The 22,133-nt window shown below is 46.6% G+C and overlaps 1 protein-coding gene across 1 annotated transcript in view; it reads right to left on the bottom strand.

Moving 5' to 3' along the window:
• Positions 1-22,133, bottom strand: part of FARS2 (phenylalanyl-tRNA synthetase 2, mitochondrial) — a 697,584-nt gene that overhangs the window by 380,531 nt on the left and 294,920 nt on the right. The window lies entirely within an intron of this gene.

Raw genomic sequence — 22,133 nt, 5'->3', positions numbered from 1 at the left:
CCCTTCCCATCCCATTATTGAATACAGACGTCAAGTTACTTGCTCACATTCTGGCTACCAGACTTTCTAAGGTAATCGTTCACCAGGATCAGTTGGGGTTTATCCATGGCCGGTCAATGGCTAATAATATCAGGTGGTTGTTTCTCAGCCTACAGGTGGCAGTGGATAATCCAGGAGGTAGAGCCATTCATTCTTTAGACTGAGCCAAGGTTTTAAACAGTGTTGAATGGCCTTACCTCTTCGAGATCCTATCTCGGTTTGGACTGGAAAAAAGTTTTATCAATTAAGTGCGTGTTCTTTTCTGAACCCAAAGCTAGACTTTGCATTAAAAAACATTCTTTCCCCCTTCTTCCCTTTACATAGGGGCACTAGACAAGGGTGTCCATTGTCCCCCCTTTGTTCGTTCTAGATGTGGAACCCTTAGCTATTCTAATCCGCAAGGACTCTGCTTTTGTGGGATTTCCCCAAGGCTCTTTTAAGGAGAAAACTTCAATCTATGCAGACAACCCTGATTTATTTGGGGGATAAAACTGGCTCCTTGCAGACTGATGGTGACCATTATTAAATTTGGTGAATTCTCTGGATTCACCATAAACTGGTCTAAATCCATTCTCATGTCCCGTGACTCATTGGGAGAACCTCTCTTTGCCTGTGCTAGTAAAATTTCTAAAGCAAATTATTTTAAATACCTAGGGGTGCTGGTGTCCCCAGAGCCCTCAAATTACCTCCAACTGAACCCAAATCCTTTGTTAGATAGTCAGAGGTTAAAAAGCCTAAATTGGTGTTAGCTACCCCTCTTGGTAGTGGAGTGCTTTAAAGCAGAGTTCCGGACACAAAATCGACATAGTCGATTTTGGGCCATCCGCTTGCTATAGCTAACCTGAAAGAGAAATAGGTAGTTAGGATTTTTTTTTTTTTTTTACTCACCTTGTAATCGCAGAAGAAAAATACTCACCTGTCTTCCACTTCCTCCCTCGGCCGCACGGCCCGGTCGTCACTTCCGCTTTGCAATGATTCCTAGGAGCTGAACGTCATTGCTCCCAGGAATCAATGCGCCTGCACCGGCCCCAACGTCAGTTCCGGTGCAGGCGCGTCATACCTTGCTAAACAGCTTCTGGGCATGTCCAGAAGCTGTGCAGGGATGACGCTGCAGACCCGGAAGTGACGGCGGGGCCGGCGCAGTGCATCGTGGGACCGAAGAGGACGGAAGAGGATGCGGAAGAGGATCGCACTGGCTTCAAGCTGCCCACACCTGAAATGGCAGCGCTGGAGAAGAAATTTTAAAAGTAAGTATTTCTTCTAAAAGGTAAGTGCGAACCGGGACAGATCAGAGGCTAGCCATTGTGGAATGTACTAGCCCTGACTGTCCCGGGGGTATGTTCATTGAAATTTTTTTTCTGTGGTCGGAACTCTGCTTTAACTTAATAAAGATGATCTGGGCTCCACACCTATATATTTTCAATAACTTCCCAATTACGATCTCTGATAAATGGTTTCAACGCATTGACTCCAAATTTCAGGACCTTATATGGAAGAAGGAAAAGACCTGTATCAGTTTACCTACTCTGCAGTATAGAGGAGGTCTAGCAGTCCTGCATTCCAGAATGTATATTATGGCTTCCCAACTGCTACAGTGTGCTGGTTGGGGACACTGTAATACCTCAGACCCTAACGGCCTAATCGGTAACCATGTCTAACTCTGGCTTACCTGCCAGCTCTAACCTGGAGATGGACCTACTGAGCCTTCCCCCTTCTTCCCCTGCAACAGTTCTCCTTAAGAAAAATTGGAAGGCCTCTAAAGAGGCTCTAATTATTACTGGACCTCTGGATTTTACCCCCCTTTGGCATAACCCAATTTTCCCAAACTTTGCAAACTGCAGGGATTCTCATCATGGAAACAAAGGGGTGTTTGTTTTTTCCCCAAGTTTTCAGTGGTTATACCCTTAAGGCATATGATCACTTATGCACTGAAATCTCATTAGCCCCTCAAGCAATTTTACCAATACTTCCAACTCAGATATGCACTGCAGTCCCAAAACACAAACACTTAATTTAGCATTGTCTAGTTCAGCATTAGTGATTGAGGTCTTGCAATCCAGTGTCCGTAAAGGTTTGCTATCCAATATATATCTGGTACTGTTATCCTCCATTTAGGACCACACTTTGTTGAAATGCAGGATTCTCTGGGTGGCTGATAAAGGAGACATTGCTGGGGATGAATGGGACATGGCCTTGGACTCAATTCCTGTCACATCCTTATCAGCCTCACAAAGTCTTGCAGTTGTTTATTCTCCATAGAACCTACCGTACACCTGCTAGTTTGTTTGATTGGGGCAGGAGAGATACATCATTATGTCCTAAATGTAAGGTACAAAGGGGTGACTTTATACACATGATCTGGCGATGCCCAAAGCTCACACGGTATTGGAACGAGTTCCTACAGACCATTTCTACACTTGCTCAAGTACCTGTACCTCTAACTCCATTAGTGTGCCTACTTGGAGCAATAGAAGCTGAAATGTACCCACCGCCAGATGTCTACATTATGATAACTAGATTGGTATTCTTAGCTAGAAAGGTAACTTCTACATTCTGGATATCATCTATGGTCTCTACAAGAAAGAAGTGGGTTGAGTATGTTAATTCCCTCGTACTTGAGAACAACTGGCCTACCACCACGGAAATGTGCTGCAGAAATGTAATCTTATTTGGCAGAGCTGGTGGGATACCCCCCGGCCTTGCTCCTCTGCAGTTAGTAATAGACTCTTACAAATTTAATCTTGAACTGCTTCATTATTTGGGGGCCTGAATCATTTTACCCACCAAGTGTTTCAGTTGTTTAAGTTTTGTTTTGAGCTTATAGTATGCTATTCTTTGAAAACAGAAAGAAATGGCATTATGATCAGTTATTGAACTACAAGCTCTGGTTGATTTGTTTTATGTCTGCCTACAATCTCTTTTCTTTTGTGCTCTATCTGTAAAGGCTGTTTACTATCTAATTGTTGCATAACATGTATGACTTGTACTGTTCAGATGCTCTTTCGTATTAATAAAAAAAGAGTTTGGATAAAAAGAAAAAAAGGCACACACAAAAATCAGGGCTGGCAGCAAACAACTAGGATTAAGCAAAAGGCTTAAGGATGGTAATATTCAGAACACAACAGTGAGTAATAAATAAACTTATTACAGATCAAATACCAAACTGCCAAAATGGACAAAAGAAGAATGGAGAAACCTTTTTGCTTAGGTACTGTCCCACTGCATTAACCACTTGCAGACTGAGCTTTTTCTTGCACTTTTTGATTACAAGTTTAAATCCGTATTTTTTCCTAGAAAATTATTTATAACATCTAAATATTATACATTTTTTTTTTAGCAAAGACCCTAAGGAATAAAATGGTCATTGCAATTTTATGTCACACTGTATTTGCACAGAGGTTTTGCAAACACAATTTGTTTGGAAAAAATACACTTTAATAAATGAAAAAAACAAAACACAATAGCTACCCAAATTTCTTTTTGGTATAATGTGAAAGATAATGTTACGCATACCTAACATGTCACACTTTAAAACTGTGCACGCTTGTTGCATGGAATCACACTCCAGTACTTCAAAATTTCCATTGTAAACATCCCTTGTAATAAAAATAAGGATGATACGTCCTCTTTATACAAAACAAAAAAATATTCCAGCCTGTGCCGGAAGTGACATCATGACGTCACTCTGGTCTTCCAAGGCTATAGAGTTGATCAAAGAGTGTTAACTCTTTGATCGACTATGGGAGCAGCCGGACGCACCACCGGATCGTTTCTCGGGTGAACCTGCAAAAACATTAAGCCCGAGAAACCGCTTGGATCAGTTTCATGAGAAAGCCGGCCGCCTGCAGAAAAAAACAGTACCAGGGTTATGGCTGATATCTTCAGCCATAATCCCGGTAAACCACTTGCAAACGGCAATGTATATATACAGTATCTCACAAAAGTGAGTACAACCCTCACATTTTTGTAAATATTTTATTATATCTTTTCATGTGATAACACTGAAAAAAATGACACTTTGGTACAATGTAAAGTAGTAAGTGTAAAGCTTGTATAACAGTGTAAACTTGCTGTCCCCTCAAAATAACTCAACACACAGCCATTAATGTCTAAACCCCTGGCAACAAAAGTGAGTACACCCCTAAGTTAACATGTCCAAATTGGGCCTAATTAGCCATTTTCCCTCCCCGGTGTCATGTGACTATTTAGTGTTACAAGGTCTCAGGTGTGAATGGGGAGCAGGTGTGCTAAATTTGGTGTTATCGCTCTCACTCTCTCATACTGGTCGCTAGAAGTTCAATATGGCACATCATGGCAAAGAACTCTCTGAGGATCTGAAAAAAGAATTGTTAGTCTACATAAAGATGGCCCTGGCTATAAGAAAATTGCCAAGTCCCCCGAAACTGAACTGCAGCATGGTGGCCAAGACCATACAGCGGTTTAACAGGACAGGTTCCACTCAGAATAGGCCTCGCCATGTTCGACCAGAGAAGATGAGTGCACATGCTCAGTGTCACATCCAGAGGTTGTCTTTGGGTAATAGACATATGAGTGCTGACAGCATTGCTGCAGACGTTAAAGGGGTGGGGGGCCAGCCTGTCAGTGCTCAGACCATAAGTCCCAAACTGCATCAAATTGGTCTGCATGCCTGTCGTCCCAGAAAGAAGCCTCTTCTAAAGATGATGCGCAAGAAAGCCCGCAAACAGTTTGCTAAAGACAAGTGGACTAAGGACAAGGATTAATGGAACCATGTCCTGTGGTCTGATGAGACCATGATAAACTTATTTGGTTGAGATGGTGTCAAGCGTGTGTGGCTGCAACCAGGAGTACAAAGACAAGTGTGTCTTGCCTACATTCGAGCATGGGAGGATTACAAAGACAAGTGTGTCTTGCCTACATTCAAGCATGGTGGTGGGAGTGTCATGGTCTGGGGCTGCATGAGTGCTACTGGCACTGGGGAGCTACAGGTAATTGAGGGAACTATGAACGCCAACATGTACTGTGACATACTAAAGCGGAGCACTATCCCCTCCCTTCGGAGAGTGACCCAGGGCAGTATTCCAACATGATAACAACCCCAAACACACCTTCAAGTTGACCACTGTCCTGCTAAATAAGCTGAGGGTAAAGGTGATGAACTGGCCAAGCATGTCTCCAGGCCTAAACCCTATTGAGCATCCGTGGGGCATCCTTAAATGGAAGGTGGAAGAGCGCAAGGTCTCTAACATCCACCAGCTCCGGGATGTTGTCATGGAGAAGTGGAAGAGGACTCCAGTGGCAACCTGTGAAACTCTGGTGAACTCCATGTCCAAGAGGGTTACGGCAGTGCTGTAAAATAATGGTGGCCACACAAAATATTGACACGTTGGGCCCCATTTGGACATTTTGACTTAGGGGTGTACTCACTTTTGTTGCCAGTGGTTTAGACAATAATGGCTGTGTGTTGAGCTATTTTGAGGGGACATAAAATTTACTGTTATACAAGCTGTACACTCACTACTTTACATTGTAGCAAAGTGTCATTTCTTCAGTGTTGTCACATGAAAAGTGTGGGGTTTACTCACTTAAGCAGAATTTACACTTAGCATTTGATTATCCTGCAGCTTGTCTCGGTTTTGGCTTTCTTGAACCTTGCATTTGGCTTTCTGGTTGAAGGAGGGCATTGCCAACCAGTAAGTCGCCAAGTGTAAAAGCAGGGAACCTCTACAGGTCAAGGCAAGTGGGAATTGATGGTTCCTAACACTGACTTGGGTCAAATTATGAATAAGACATGAGATAAATTTTATTGACTGCAGGGTGATTGTGAACTTAAGCAGTAATTCACATTTTTTATTTTTGGCCACAGCATAAAATGAAATGGCATACATTGCATTTTTTTAGGCATGGCATAAATATACAAATAATTTCTTATCACCATCTGTTCAACCGTTTTATTCTGTTTAGAAGAAAAAAAAGATATGAGCACATGCATATGTATACTCCATAAATTTTAAAGTTAATTTCAAACCCACAACTTATATTTAATTTAAATATTTGCATATATTAAAGAGTAAATCTGTGCCTACGAAACACCTGGCCGATTAGTTGTCCCAGCATTTAATGCAAATCATGACATGATCCACAGAAAATGTTAGAACTACAAAGCTTATATGTCCATATTTGAGATCAATCAGTACCTTTCATAAGCAAACAGAGATAAAGGCACATGGTGACATTTATTATGGACAATAAACCACACAAAACTGCTGGGAAGTCAAGAGCTGTGTAAATGTACTAGACTGATAACAATTTTAATTGGTATTTTTAATCCTTTATGATTCTAAATCAACTGTGAAACAAGTGAGCTACAACTGGCAAATGTACTTTTATCTAGTTGTGTGTCAGTATGTCTAGAGATAGCACCCATCAGGCATCAGAGTCCAAAGTAGTTATCCCTTTAAAGATGGAACTGGATTTATGAACTTTCCAGAGTACAAAATAGACCTGGTATATGTCTGCATATAGAACAATTTGAATTACTAATGACTCAGCATAGCATAGATCCAACAGATACAATACACAGATGATCCCTGATCTAGCATAATAGGTATGTTAACAATAAATGTAAAATTTCCGCTATACTCAAATGCAAGATATGGTGAGGCAGATCTATAATACAGAACAAGTCAAATGCTCAGTTATGAAGAGCTATGTTAAAAACAATGAAAAAGGAATCTGCATATCAGTGACTAAAATGTAGGTCTAGAATCATTAGGGCCAATGACAGCACTATTTGTATTGCAGGTATTTATAATGACCATTTACACAGTGCTTTACATACTATACATTCACATCAGTAAATATGTAACATGTTTAGGGAAAAAAAACATTGCTCTGAAGACTTACATACAATTTAAAGCAAGCTTGTAACAAATATGTTCAATTCATACTGAGCAAAAAATAAAAAAATGCATTTTTAGAAAATATCTTCAGTGCAAATTTAATGTGAAAAAAAATCAATGGATCCTCAGAAACAGCTGAGGTTTTATGCAAATATCAACTTTTACTTTCCTAAGCCTTTCCACAACCATGAAACTGCCCATCCCATTAAATAACTACTAGGAAGGAGGCAGCATGGGGCAGGCCAATCTCAGTTTTTACAGGTTTAGATATGGTTTAATGCATATGTATATCTCTGGATCTTTTGATCATCTTTGAAAAAGAGTTTTTATGGAAGTAAAAGTGTATGTCTATTATGCATACCAACTCTGAACCGTAATTTCATGGTCTAGTCGGACAGCTTCTAACAGATTGTCGGAAACTGAAAGGGGCTCCCTGAATCCCGTGCATCCATGTCCCCTTGTGTGGTCAGAGCCCTTATGCAATGATTCTATATTGAGACTTATGGGCATTGCTTCAATTTTTTTTACTCTAACAATTTGGCATAAATGTTTTCAGAAATACTTCCTTCACCATGCCCCCCCCCCTCCCATACAATGTTTTATTTATTACGGTATTACTGTCTTTTGGTTGTATGCTACCATGGCTGGAGGCTTCTCTTTTTCAACTCTGTAAGTGTCGGTTCACATTATTGCGGTTTGCGAGATCGCATGTAATTTGGAGCGCACTGCTCCTTCATTATATGCAATCTCATGTGCGGATGCGAGTTCAGCCATACACTTTGTATGGCTGAATTCGCACTGTATCCGCACCAAACACGCACATGGGGCATTTTTTGAGCCGCCTCAGAATCGGATCGCACAGTGGTTCACACTTGTGCGATCCGATCCTTTGCGAACTGTCAGATCGCACTGCGATATGCGATCAAACTGGGGGTGTCATTAACATTTAATCGCATATGGCAGTGTGAACTGCCAGATGTGCGGATGCGATGCGGGAACACGCTGCATATTCGCAGCGTTCCCGCATCGCACAAGTGTGAACCGAGCCTAACCTCGTACACCCTGTAACCTGCAATCTTTGAGGAGCTATGGGGAAAATTCCATACCCCTACTAATATGTTTTATTTTTTTTTGCAAAGTAAACATTTTTTCCATTCCATGTCTGCATCTTTTGCTTTGGATAAACCTACTAGTTTTGAATATTTGTATTCACAGGGCCCCTACCAGTTACATCCAGTGGCCTCTTTTTATCGCATTCTACAAGAAGCAGCTTTTATTACAGGGGAAACTCACTTTTATATGCATAAATGGGTACACATACTGCAACTACCCCCCCCCCCCCAAAAAAAAAAAAAAATAAAAATATATATATATGGTAGAAGATCTGGACTTCTGCATTTTAACTCTTATAATGAGCGGTGTTGCTAAACTCGTCAAACATTTAAATTTCCTATATCCTCCTGGCTGCCAAGAGAGCTATTCCTTTATACAGGTTGTCAACTGACCCTCTGTCTCAAACTCATTTTTAAGAACTTATTGTTGAAATTCAGGGAAAGGAATACCTGACTGCTACTATACATGATACTGTTCTGCAATTTAATAAATATTGGGAACTTTGGGACCAATCTGAATATGGAGACCCTTTACCCCAACTTTATTCACTTTTAAATTGTATTATTCCCAGCTGACATATTTTATTATGCTTATATTATAGCCTCTTCTCACTACTATAGGCTATAGGCACTCACAGTTTTGTTACAAGCAGTGTAAGAAGAAAACCAACTCCACAGAGGATTGGGTGCTGTGTCCATCAATGAACATCAGAGAAATGGATTTTACGGTAAGTTAAAAATCCTATTTTCTCGTTCCTTCATTGATGGACAAAGCTCCTGATTCTTCTTAACCATTGGGACATCATAAAGCAGTGTTAAACATGAGGGGTGGGAAAAAAGCTGAAAAAAATTCCCAAGCCTAACCATAGCCAACCAGGTAACATAGAGCTCATCCATTAACAACCGGAGATCACCTGAAATAAACAATACACTCTCAAAGAGGACCAGGTCATCTAAACAGCAGCCAGCAAAACCTTGTGGCCAAAAGAAGCATCCGTAGACGCCAACACATCCAGTTTATAAAAATTTTGTAAAAGTGTGCACCGATGACCAGGTGGCCGCCTTGCAAACCTGCGTCACTGACGCTTGATGACGGAAGCCCAGAAGACACTAAGCGTCCTCGTAGAGTGCTTCTTGACTGGGAAAGGAGGAACCTGACCCCTGATGCAATCGGCCTGAACTACCATCTGTCTGATCTATCTGGAAATGGTCAAAGAAGAAGCGGAAAACCCTTTGTGAGGTCTGTCCATGAGCACAAATAGAGAGTCTGACTTCCTAAAAGACTTATAGCTGCCAGGTACTCCCTAATTGCCGCACAACATCACTCTTTTTGTTTTCTGGCTCTTCTGGATCCTATCAACAGCCTCACTTGTTTATCTACTACCATTATTCTATATATTTATTTACTCATACTACCTTCGTCACCCCCATAGATCCATACCTGTATTATCAGTGGAGGCTGTCTGTGATCCTTTTTGGAGATCCTCACTCTATATATCATTTCAATAATATACCTGCTTGACGCACGCAGGCCTCGCCCCCTCAGTTCCCAGGCGGAACCTATTACCGGATGCTACGCTACCTCATTGTAAGCTATACCTCTCTTAGGTTTGTGAGGTTTACTTGTTTATTGTATCCACTGTTGCTCATTTATATATATCTTCTCTAGACGCTTGAAACATGCCTACTCCTGATGTAGTAAAATTTTCACGAAACGCGTTGAGTTCAACACAGGCAATGCTATCTATTACAAGTTGTTGATATTATACCCTGTATCCATTACTTTATTTAAGTTCTATTTACTTATTTGTATTGCGGCAGTGCAACTAGTGGTGAGCAGGTATTTCTCCCAGGATTATCAACCAGGCAGGTTGAGGGGCTCCAGGAGGACTGTTTTCCTGGGAGAAGACTGGGTTTTTATGTTCCCCTATGGTGGATAAAGTCCAGTTGGGGACCTGGAGTCTGGAGATTTCCAAGCGATCTGGGTGGGAGGAAATCTCCAATCCTGGGACCAGGTCTTAGGAACAGCCAGCACACTGATTGTGCAGGTGGATCTGGGCCTTTTAAGACAGACAGGACCAGGGTTCTGGGCTCCACCCTCCTGAGGAGTCCTGGCGTGCAAGGGAGAAGGGTGCATGTCTGCACGGTACGAGTAGATGGTGAGCCTTTGGGCTAGAACAGCAAGGAAGCTGGAGAAAGTGTGCTAACTGAGGTACAGTGTTTGTACAGGAACTCTGTTAGATGGCCAAGAGGGTCGAGGCTTAAAGCCTGAGCAGTGGTTCTTCTAGAGAGCCAGGTGGCTTTGGATTTTTCATTTACATTATTGCTGTGGAAAGCTGAAACCCCTGCATGGGCAACTGTTAAGTTATTGGACTTGCGTTTCTTCATATTTTCCTTTAATAAAAGTGGGCCAACAAGCCCTTAAACGGCACAACTGCGTGGACTAAGCTCACTGGTAGGCTCTGCACTCAAGCTAAACACCCCCCAAATATCACAGTATATACCAGGATAATATCGCATTACTATGTATCTCTGTCTTAGACTATGCATACCTACCTATGTTTCACTCATGTATACCCCATTACCATGGGTTACATGTTTTTACTGAACATTTTGGATTTATCACTATTTGTTCTACAGACTGTCAATAAATATACGATTTTAATATAATCCTCTGGTCCCTCTTATTATGTATTCATGTCTATTCTGTGGCTGGTCACACCTCATATAAAGTCCCAATTTTGCTTTTGTTGTTTTTGCTTCAATGCATTAGGGATGGAGACTCTGTTGGTCAGGAGTCTCATATAAAGTCCCAATTTCTCTCTCCCCCATAGTCGCACCACATCTAAGGCAAGCAAGTTAATTTCCTTTGGATGTTTAGACTGGGACACAGGGAAGGCAACACAATGTCTTCATTCAAATGACAGTCAGAGACCACCTTAGAAAGGAATGACGGACAGGGGCAAAGCACCACCTTATCTTTGTAAATCACCAATAAGGTGAACGACATAATAACACCGCCTGTTCCGACACCCTGCATGCAGAGATAATAGCCACCAAAAAAAGGCCACCTTCTGGGCAGCGCAAGCAGGGAAACCACCCAAATATTTTCAAAGGGAGGCTTCTGTAGAGCGGAAAACACCACATTAAGATCCCAGGGCGGCAACGGAGCCCGCACTGAAGGAACCAAATGTCGGACACCCTGAAGAAAGACATGCACCAGGGAAAATGAGGCCAAAGGTCATTGGAAAAAGACCATCAAAGAAGATACCTGGCCCTTGATGGTACTCGAGGCCAATTTCTGTTCAACCCCCCGTTAAAGGAGGGTTAAGAGCCGATCCACCGAGAAGGAGCAAGGATGAACCCCAAGAGACTCACACCACGCAATGTATGTCTTCCATGTACAAAGGTAGATCTTCCTAGAAGTAGATTACCTAGCTGTCAACAGCGTTGAAATCACAGACTCAGACAAACCTCCATCCTTCAGCACCTGGCTTTCAACAGCCATGCTGTCAAAGCCAGCGACTGTAAAGCAGGATAGAGGTTCGGTCCTTGGGACAGCAGATCTTACCTGAGCGGAAGCCCCCAAGGAGCATCGGCGTATCAAGACTGGCGAGGTCAGTCTGGATGGAAACCCTTCTGCTTTGATCCTGCACAGGAGTCGTGGCAGAAATTTGAGGGGGCTGGAACGAATCGGTCAGCCCACCTTAGAATGCTGGCTACTTACCGAGCCGCCAGGACACTACTTGAGCCCCCTAGGTGATTGACATAGACCATGGCCGTGGCATTGTCCAAATTAATTAGTACCGGACATCCGTGAAGACGAACTGTCCAAAGAACCAGACAAAGGCTGATCGCTCGGAGTTACAGAACATTAATCGGCAGTCTGGACTCTGCCAGAGTCCAGACCTCCTGAGCACATCTGTGCTAAGGGTGCCTCCCCACCCAGACAGGCTGGCATCTGTGGTGACAACCGCCCAGTACAGGGGGAGAAAGAAATTTCCCTGTCAAAGTGCCAGAAAATGAAGTCTCCTCTAGAGACCATGGATCCTTGTCCCCTTTCACCAGAAACTCTTTAACAGAGATGTGTGGAATTGTGCAAACAGACTACCTCAAGGGTGGACACCATCAGACCCAGAACCACATGCAAGCCTGGAGGGATGACTGTCTGCTAAACAACAAATGCTGAATTGCCTCCTAAAATGTCTGGAGTATTTCCAGAGGAAGAAACACACTGGCTGAGGACATAGTCAGAACCAGATAGCCCAGTTTTTTTTTGACAGAACCAAAGCAGACTCCTGAAGGTTCAGAATCCAATCAAACTTCCCCCAAATTTCACAGAGCAGTTTCCAGTTGTCCATCAGGGCAGCTCGCAGAATAAGATCGTCCAAATTCCCACAGTACTGCGATCCCCCTCTGGCTCAAACAATGCCAGCACCCGGGCCAACACTTTTGTGAAGCCCCAAGGAGCGGAGGTGAGACCAAAGGTAGTCGCACAGCAGTTTATCGCCTTGAGGTCCAGAAATGGACGTACCTTGCCTTCCTTCTTGGGAACTGTAAAGAGGTTTGAGTAAAAACCCCTGAAAACATTCGGAAATCTGAACCGACCCTTCGACCCTTAAAGGCACAAGTCTTGCACTACCCTAAAGAGACCCGTAAGTAAACCTGGGGACAAGTGCAGGTTGGAAGGGAAGACTGAGAGCACCAACATGAGGTCCCAAGGCGGCAACAGAGACCGCAGAGGAGGGGTCAAGTGCCTAATTACCTCAGGAAAAGTACGTACCAGGGAGTATGTGGCCAAGGGCCGTTGAAAGAAGACCACTAAGACCGACACCTGACCCTTGATAGTACTCAAGATCAGTTTCTGCTCAACCCCCCGCCCCCCTGTTGAAGGAAGTTCAAGATCAGAGCCACCGAAAAAGAGCGAGGATGAACCCCAAGAGACTCATACAACGCAATGTTTGTCTTCCATGTACAATGGTAGATCTTCCAATCTTTCAACAGAGTTGGAACCGCTGACTCTATCCATCAGCACCTGGCATTCAACAGCCAAGCCGGCGACTGTAAAGAGGATGGAAGATTGGTCCTTGGGACAGCAGATCCTCCCTGAGAGGAAGCTTTTAAGGAACGTCAGCAACCAGCCGCAACAGATGAGCCTACCAAGCCCAGCAAGGCCAGTCCGGGGCCACTAAGATGACCAGAATCCCTTCTGCCTCAATCCTGTGTAGAAGTCTTGGCAGAAGCTTGAGAGGAGGGATGGCCTAAATAGAATGATACTGACCCCATGGAGCCACCAGCGCATCTGTGGCGTCCCCTAGAGGATCTGTTACCAAGCCACAAACCTCTGCACCTTTCTGTTGAGCCAGAACCCCGAGGACGCCTTCCCATCCGTAGTGACCACTGTCCAATACAAGGGGACCAAGGATTTGCCCAGCCGAAGTACGAAGCCACCACATCAGGGACTCTTTTCTTCCTCAGCTCAGCCGGATCTGACTGTCCAGAGACTGCAGATTCTTGTCCCATTTGGCCAGAATCTCCCTTGCCTGGACCTTGTACGGAACTGTGCAAACGGAACAGTCAGGCCCAGCACCCGCATGCAAGTCCACAGGGATAGCCATCTGCTGGACGAATTGCAGGAGACGAATTGCAGCCTGCAGTTTCTGGAGTTTGTCCAGAGGAAGGAGCACTCTGGCTAAGGTTGAGTCCAGAGCCAGACCCAGATAGTCCAGCTTTATGGACGGAACCAGAGCAGACTTCTGAAAATTCAGAATATAGGCAAACTCCCTCAAGCTCGTATGGTGATTTCCAGGTTTTCCACCAAAGCAGTAGGAGACTCGGCTCGCACAAGGAGGTCGTCCAAGTAGCCCAATATCATGATCCCCCATTGACATAACAACGCTAGCACCAGGGCCAACACTTTTGTGAATTCCTGAGGAGCAGAAGTGGGACTAAAGGGTAACGCCACAAACTGATAATACTCCTCTCCCACGGCAAAGCGGAGGAATCGCTGGAGACCGACAGACATTGGAATGTGAAGGTAAGCGTTCTTGATGTTGATGGAGGCAAGAAAAAAGAAAATCCCCCTGATCCAGGGAAGCCACCACCGTGCAAATGGACTCCATTCTGAACTTCTGCACCCACACAAAGCAGTTCAGCGCCTTGAGGTCCAGAACTGGAAACACCTTGCCTTCCTTCCAGGGGACTGTAAACAGGTTTGAGTAAAACCCCTGAAAACGTTCCGAAGTCAGAACTGGGACCATAACCCTTTTAAGTATAAGGTCTTGCACTGCCCCAAAAAGAGCCTGTAAGCGGACCGGGGACAGTTGCACATTGGAAGGAAGAACCTTACCGGAGGGTAAGAATGAAACTCAATCTTGTAGCCGGACCAAATGACTCACTTGTCCTGTACCAGGGGAGTCCACAGATCCAGGAACCAGCAAAGACATCCCCCACCCCAGATACAGGTAAGGACGCACCTTCGTGCTGAAGGTGCCTTGTTCGTGGGTCTGGAGAAGCTTGCACTTGACTTTCCAGACCAAGGTCACTTGGATCCTCTAGATGAGGCCCCAAAGGGCTTTGATCACTTGTCAGTCGACCCCGAGGAATGAAAAAAACTTTTTATGAGGCGAGAAGGAGAGCCCACGTCTACGATGAGGGTCCTTGCCCTTAGTAGCCTGCAGAAGAAAGGTACTCTCCCCCCCCCCCCCCCCCGTGAGACCTTTAATGATGTCATCCAAGGTAGCACCAAACAGGCGATCTCCTTGAAAAGGGAAGATCAGTCAGACCTGTATAGAAGTCTGGTCCGCAGACCAGCATTTGAGCCAAAAGACACGCCAAAGGACCACTGCTGAAACAGAGCCGAGCCACTAGGGGAGCCACATCCAAAGAGGCATCACAGATAAACTGCAGCCCCTGGATCAGCTGGTCAGCCAGCTCAGCAAAGACAGGGGGGAGCTACTCCCCCTCCAGGTCACGGCGCAAAAGCTTAGCCCATTCGCTCAGAGTCTTCAACACCAGGGCAATGGTGAATATCGGCCTCAGTGCCGAACCAGCCTGGGTGTACAATTTTCGGGCCACATCCTCTGCCTTCCTGTCAGCCAGGTCCTTATAGGCCGGGGACTCTTCAACCGGAATTATAGTTGCCTTGTTTAATCCGTAAACTTAAGGGTCCACCACTGGTGGAACAGTCCACTTTTTAACAAGGGACTCCTCATAGGGGTATCCCCTAGCAACTTGCTTAGGGACCTCAAGGGGGCGCTTTGGTCCGCCCCACTCTTTAGTGACAATTCTGTCAAAATAGGAGGGGAAAGGGAACACCTTGTCGCTCTGGATGGCTTGTGAGTGCCAAAGGGAAGCTATGCCTCTGTCGCAGCCGCAGCTGCGTTCTCCAACTTTAAAGTCTCAAGCACAGATACAATCAGTGCGGCCACCAGTGTCTTTTCGTGCACGGGGACAGAAGTGGAGGAATCCTCCTCACTATCTCAGGATTCAGGGCACGTGGTCGCAGACCCACCAGAATGACCCACATCTGTGGTGGCCGAATTAGATTTAGGATCTGATGAGACAGATGAGGCAGGAGAAGGCGGGGGGGCACTTTATGCCCGCCCGTCACCTCCCCCCGGGACAAAAAGGACTCCACGAGTGCATCGATGGGTGGATAGGACCCCCAATGGATCCTCAGCAGAGATAGAGAGGACCTCCCACAGCCGATCACCCGATTGCCGACGGTGCAGCCAACCGCCCCCCTTTGCCAGCACAGCACCCTGTCCCCACCTCAAGCGGTGGACCAGGCCACCCCACAGCCCCAGTGTTAGTGAAGGAGGGGGGGATCGGGGGCGATATGGAACACAAGGAAACCCAGACCGACGAGAGGGGTGCCTAATGGGAAGGAGGGGAACCCAGGGGTCCAACCATCCCATGGAGGGGCCCACGTCCACCCCAAAACCATTCAGGGGGGTACAGTCACTTACCATACCAGGAACCAGGCGGGCAACTGCTCCAGACAAAACCTCCTCTCCATCGAAATGGGGGGCTGTTGGCCAGGAGGAACGCTGCGACTCGGGCCGAAACCTAGTCATATGCAACCCCGCGAGGTGTTTAACTTGCAGGCCAGCCCCTGTCTGGTGGGGCTACGTCGCGGCATGTGCGGAGCTGAGGTATGCGTGCATAGATGTAGCCAGACTTTTTTTTCTGCCTAGTGTCCTACTCCTGTAGGGGGCAGTATAACCCAATGGTTAGGAAGATCAGGAGCTGTGTCCATCAATGAACGAAATAGAAAAATTATTTCTGACAGATAAACACATATACATTTTAAAAAGAGCAACCAATAAAGCTTTTTATTTCTGAATCTGGCATTGCACAAGCCCATCTGAATCCATTGTTTTCTTTGGAGTATAGCTGTAGTTTAATGAAATCGGAAATAAAGTTATGTATTCATTCAATTAGTTTATTTTATGTTCTAGTATATTCACCTAGATGCGTAATCATCTAAACAGCAGGACTTTGGGGGGGGGGGGGGAGTGGGGCACGGCATTGAGTCATTTAGGGCTCCTGCTTTCCTATGTGCCTTCATTCTTCTTTCTTGAGCAGAGAAGACAAGCATACTTCTTGTGCCATCCTCCAACAGAGCTGGCAGCCGTCCAAAATCCACAGATCCACAGCTTTAACAAAGCTCTTATAATATAAGATGAGAGTCACACTTAGCTCCAAGGATATCCCTCTAAGCACTGGGGTGAAACGTTTATATGGAGTATGTTTTTATTTCTGGTAGCAACTATATGTATGCAGACAATTTATCGTTAACACAATAAGGTATCAAATACAGTCAACTACAGAGTGCAACTCTCATCTTCCTATATCTTCATGTTGGAATGGCGACAGGCTACAAGAGTTATGTTTAAGCTGGGTATAAGGACCTGGCAAAAGCAGTAGATGTACCTGATTTCATGCATAATTTGACAGATTGACAGCTGGCTCCATCTCTCAGTGAGTGGCTGAAAGACAAAGCTAGCTGCACCCACCCCCTTTCCAGCCCAGAGATCCAGTGAGCACTGGAGGAGTTGAGTAGAGAGCAGTGACTGACAGTCACAGCTCTCTGTTCCAGTAAAGACTGAGAACTAGGCTATAAGCATTCATGTGATCACTCAGTTCTTTATCTTAGAGCAGACATAGGACAGCTGCAGAATCACATCAATCCTGCTGCACAGAGGTGACATTGATTTTTTTTTTCTATATGCCAAACTTCTTTAACACAGAAACATATTAATTGTAAACAATGCAGCGCTACACACTGTGAACAATTAAAGTAGGTCACGGGCTGCAGACAGAATTTATTGTTGGCTAGTGAGTGTAAAACATTGGATAAAATGATCCAATACAAAAACTGAATTTTTGTAAAATCTTACCTGTAAAATTCCTTTCTCTGAGTCCTCCGACAGTCGCCGCCATCTTCATATTCGTCACAATGGGGTATTAGACTTTGCTCCGTAGGAGTAGCTAGGCAACAGAATATGTCAATATTAAAGCTTTTAACATATCCCCACCCCAGGGGGTGGTCCCCTCAGTCTATACCCTCCTGCTTCCTGTTTCATAATTCAGTTTCAGTGGAATAGCAGTAGAGTACCTAAACCCCAAAAGAGGGGCGGGGGCGGCGACTGTCGGAGGACTCAGAGAAAGGAATTTTACAGGTAAGATTTTACAAAAATTCAGTTTTCTCTTACGTCCTCTGACAGTCGCCGCCATCTTCATATTCGTCACAATGGGGACGTCCCAAAGCAGTGCAAACATGAGGGGAGGGAAACGCAGCCGCGCCTAAAGGCAACGCAGTCTCCACATCAAAGAAAGTAACCTTACAAAAGGAAGGAAACCAGCTGGGCAACATGAGAAAAAACTTGCTCAACGGGAGCAATAACCCAGGAAAAAAACAAAAACCCAGGGATAAAAAGAAATCCCAAACAGCCCAAAGGTCCAAAACAAGGGACCCTAAGGAACCACCGCACTAAGAACCTTGCGGCCAAAGACCCCACTTCGCGCACCAAATCTGGAAGACATCTGGGTGGAAGGACCATTCCCCCTGGTCCGGGGACTGTCGGCTTCAGATAATCCGCCTGCCAGTTCTCCACCCCCGGAATGTAAACCGCCGATATCGCCGAGACGCGTGTCTCGGCCCAAGACAGAATGTCGGCCACTTCCTGAGCCGCTTGGGCTCTCTTGGTGCCCCCTTGGCGATTGACGTAAGCCACCGCCGTGGCATTGCCCGTCTGCACCCAAACCGGATAGCCCTGCAGCCCGTCCGGCCAACGGTGAAGGCAGAGATTCACCGCACGCAATTCCAGAATGTTGATCGGAAGGGAGGAAACCCCCTCCGACCAAGTTCCCTGGGCGGACAGAACGCCCAGAACACCACCCCAGCCCGACAGGCTGGCATCCGAGGTGACCACCGTCCATGAGAGAGGACAAAAAGACTTGCCCCCGACACCGCCGGGGACTGGAGCCACCACAGAAGATCCTTTCTGGTGCGATGGCCCAACGAAATCTGGAGATCCAGAGATTGCGGTCGTTCGTCCCACCTGGACAGGATCTCCGATTGGAGACCCCGCGTGTGAAACTGGGCGAAGGGAATCGTCTCGAAAGCCAAGACCATCAACCCCAGACATCTCAAGCGCGTCCGGAGTGACGAGCACGGAATGTCCCTAAGGTACCTGACTTCTTCCTGAAGAGTCCTGAGTTTGTCGTCTGGTAGGAAGATCTGCGCCCGGACCGAGTCCAGAATCATTCCCAGGTAGGGAAGACGAATCGACGAACACAGCGTCGACTTTGGAAAATCATCGTCCAACCAAACTTCTGTAGAGTCAGCATCGTGATGGATAGGTCCTCCTCCAGACCCTGGCTGGTCGCAGACCGAACCAGAATATCTTCCAGATACCCCAGGACAGGGATTCCCTGGGCTCTCAACAAACCAGAAACCGGTGCAAGCACCTTGGCGAAAAACCGTGGAGCCGAAGCGAGACCAAAAGGTAACGCCACGAATTGGTAGTGATCCTCCGCAATGGCGAATCGAAGGTACCTCTGGTGACCCTCGAAAAACGGGATGTGAAGGCACGCATCCTTCAAGTCGATGGAAGCCATGAATTCCCCCGAAACCAGGGCAGCCACCACCGATCGCAGGGATTCCATGCGGAACTAGCGAACCGGCACAAAGCGGGTCAGAGCCTGTAAGTCCAGAATTGGACGTACCCTGCCCTCCTTCCTGGGCACCGTGAACAGATTGGAAGAGAAACCCCCGAAATCTGTCCCAATGAGGCACCGGAACCTCCTGAGGGAAAAAATCTGCTCTCCGGCCGAGAGAGAAAACTTGATCTTGTAGCCAGAACGAACAATTTCCTGAACCCACCTGTCCCGAACACGGGCCAGCCAGGGTTGAAGAAAAACCGAGCAAGCGTCCCCCCACCCCAGAACTGGGTGAGGGCGCCCCTGCAGGCCGCATTGCTATGGGCAGCGGGTCCGGACTGGCTGGACTTCCGGTAACGTGACCACGGCTTCTTTTGGGAGCCTTGACCTTTGAACGGCTTGCCCTTATAGTGCGCCCGAAAGGCACAAAAGGACCCCCGAGAGGGCCTAAAAGAAGCATGCTTCTTACCATGAGCAACCTTAGCCTTGCGGGATTGGGGCAAGAGCGTGCTCTTACCACCCGTGATCCCCTTTATCAGTGTATCCAAGGATTCTCCAAAAAAGGCGAGATCCATCATAGGACAGATTGGCTAAGGTCTTGCGCGAAGATTGGTCCACAGACCAACACTGCAACCAAACCAGGCGGCGAGACAATACCGCCACACTGTGAACACGTGCAGCCAACGGTACTATATCCAAGTCCGCATCACACAAATACATGACACCCTGATGGATTTGAATCACCATATCCAATGTCGCCGGTGAGGCTGAATCAGCCACCAGGACGCGCCTGAGTACCTGCGTCCAATTCGCGACAGCCTGGGCTGTCATAAGCGAAGCAAATAGAGCCTTTAGCATAGAACCCGTAATAGAGTAAGTATGACGGGCAAGAGACTCCAGCCTCCTGTCCGTAGCATTCCGGAACACCGGGGTGTCCTCTGCAGGAATCGCAGTGGACTTATTCAAAATCGCCACCGCGTGATCCACCGGAGGTGGCACACACCACCGCTCACCAGTAGCGGGCGTGAAAGGATACTTGGTACAGCAAAGGGCTCGCGTATATTGCGCCATTGTTCCTTAACAGCGCGCAGAAAAACATCAGTGCAAGGAAAGACCTGCGATGTCATGCGTCTTCTCTGCGTCCCATAAGCTGCCAGGGCAGCAGGAGGACATGGTTCATCCTGCAAACGCAGTGTTTGCTTGATAAAAGCAATCAATTCATCCATGAGTGCAAGCTCTTCAGGCGAGCCAGGGGGAGAATTATCCACCCCTTCTACCTCAGCCTCCACCTCGGACCCCCAAGATCCAGGGAGGAACGGGACCCCGACAAGGAGACCCCAGCTATAGCAGCCCTATCACCATCTCACCATCACCCTCTGATCAGAGGAGATTGAAACTCTGGGCCGTTTTGTGGATCGAGCAGCCACAAGCATTTTCATCTGAGCAGCAAAGTTAGCCACAACCGCAGCCAAACCCCCCCCCCCCCAGGGGGGGGGGGAACAGCAGTCCCTTGATCACCCACCAAAGTGGTAGGAAATTTGCTTTCCTGAGAATCCATTGCCCCAATACCATGCCGGAGAATAAAGGGTTAACAGCCCCTTAAACAAGCTCGGCGAGCGCTGCCCACCGCACACATACACTAGCACAAGTTTGACCCCCACAGGGAGAAAAAAACTCAACTCAGGCAAGGAAATAGGGACAGGGAGGTAAAAACCTGTAAAGACCACCGCTGCTGCTGCTGCCTCGATCGGTGCGCCCAGGGAAAGGAAGCTATGCAACACAGGGCGCTCTATGAAAGCCTATGGAAGGCTACAAGAAAATGGCCGCCCGCAGTGAGACCATGCGGCCGGAGTGAGCGCTGCCAAAATGGCGCCGTTTGGCGCCGAAAACGCCGCTCCTCCACCTCAGTGAAGTGGAGAAAACACACCACATGTATTAAAATATGGCGGACCGCCGCAGCGGTCGCTGTAATGTGCCCCAAACATGAAATAAACATGCCCCACAGCACACAGCCGTTCACACATTCACAGTCTGACACAGATAGTGCAGCACATCCCCCCCTCCTCGCAGCCCACAGCATGCAGCCAGAGAGATAGGGAACTTAACAGTGTGAACACAGGCAGGGTAACACAGTCCCAGACTGACACCCCCCAGACAGACAGGTCCCCACACAGATACACTTACCTCCTAGATGGCGTGGGGAACCCGCACAGGCGAACAAGCCACTGCACATGTGACAGGGAGAGTCGCAGCCAGGACGCAACAAATATGGGGTTGAGAAACCACACAGCGTCCAGTGAGGTAGCCACCTCACCATAGCATCCCTGCACCGAACAGGGATGGGTCGTTCAATGCGCCAGGAGCGTTACCTGGCTGAACGCTCGAAGGCAGGCTGGGAAGCCACTGACCCACAACCTGCTAACAGGGGGATCAGCCCGAGACCCAGCCCGCATGATGCTCTTCATCAGAAGAACTAACTAATGCTGACAAAAATAACAGCTAAGTAAAGAGAGAGAAAAAACTCAAACAAAAATCAAAAAAGAATAGAGAAAGGCTGAGACAAAATGCCCCAGCACAGAGACATCCAGCTACTCCTGACAAGCTAGACATTGAAACTGAAGTATGAAACAGGAAGCAGGAGGGTATAGACTGAGGGGACCACCCCCTGGGGTGGGGATATGTTAAAAGCTTTAATATTGACATATTCTGTTGCCTAGCTACTCCTACGGAGCAAAGTCTCATACCCCATTGTGACGAATATGAAGATGTCGGCGACTGTCGGAGGACGTAAGAGAAATATATGTACCAGTCAAAGCCATTGTATTCATCAACCTGGGCTCCAAAAACTATAACCAATTGCTAGTACCCCAAGAGGAGCCTCAATAGCACAGCCATCCGACAAGAAAAAGCAGAGCCGCACACTGTGTATCAG

This window comes from Pelophylax lessonae, assembly GCF_965119305.1.
Source record: "Pelophylax lessonae genome assembly, chromosome: 5".
Lineage (NCBI taxonomy): Eukaryota > Metazoa > Chordata > Amphibia > Anura > Ranidae > Pelophylax > Pelophylax lessonae.
Note: the sequence above shows the minus strand (reverse complement) of the source record. Positions and strands in the feature narration are given on the sequence as shown.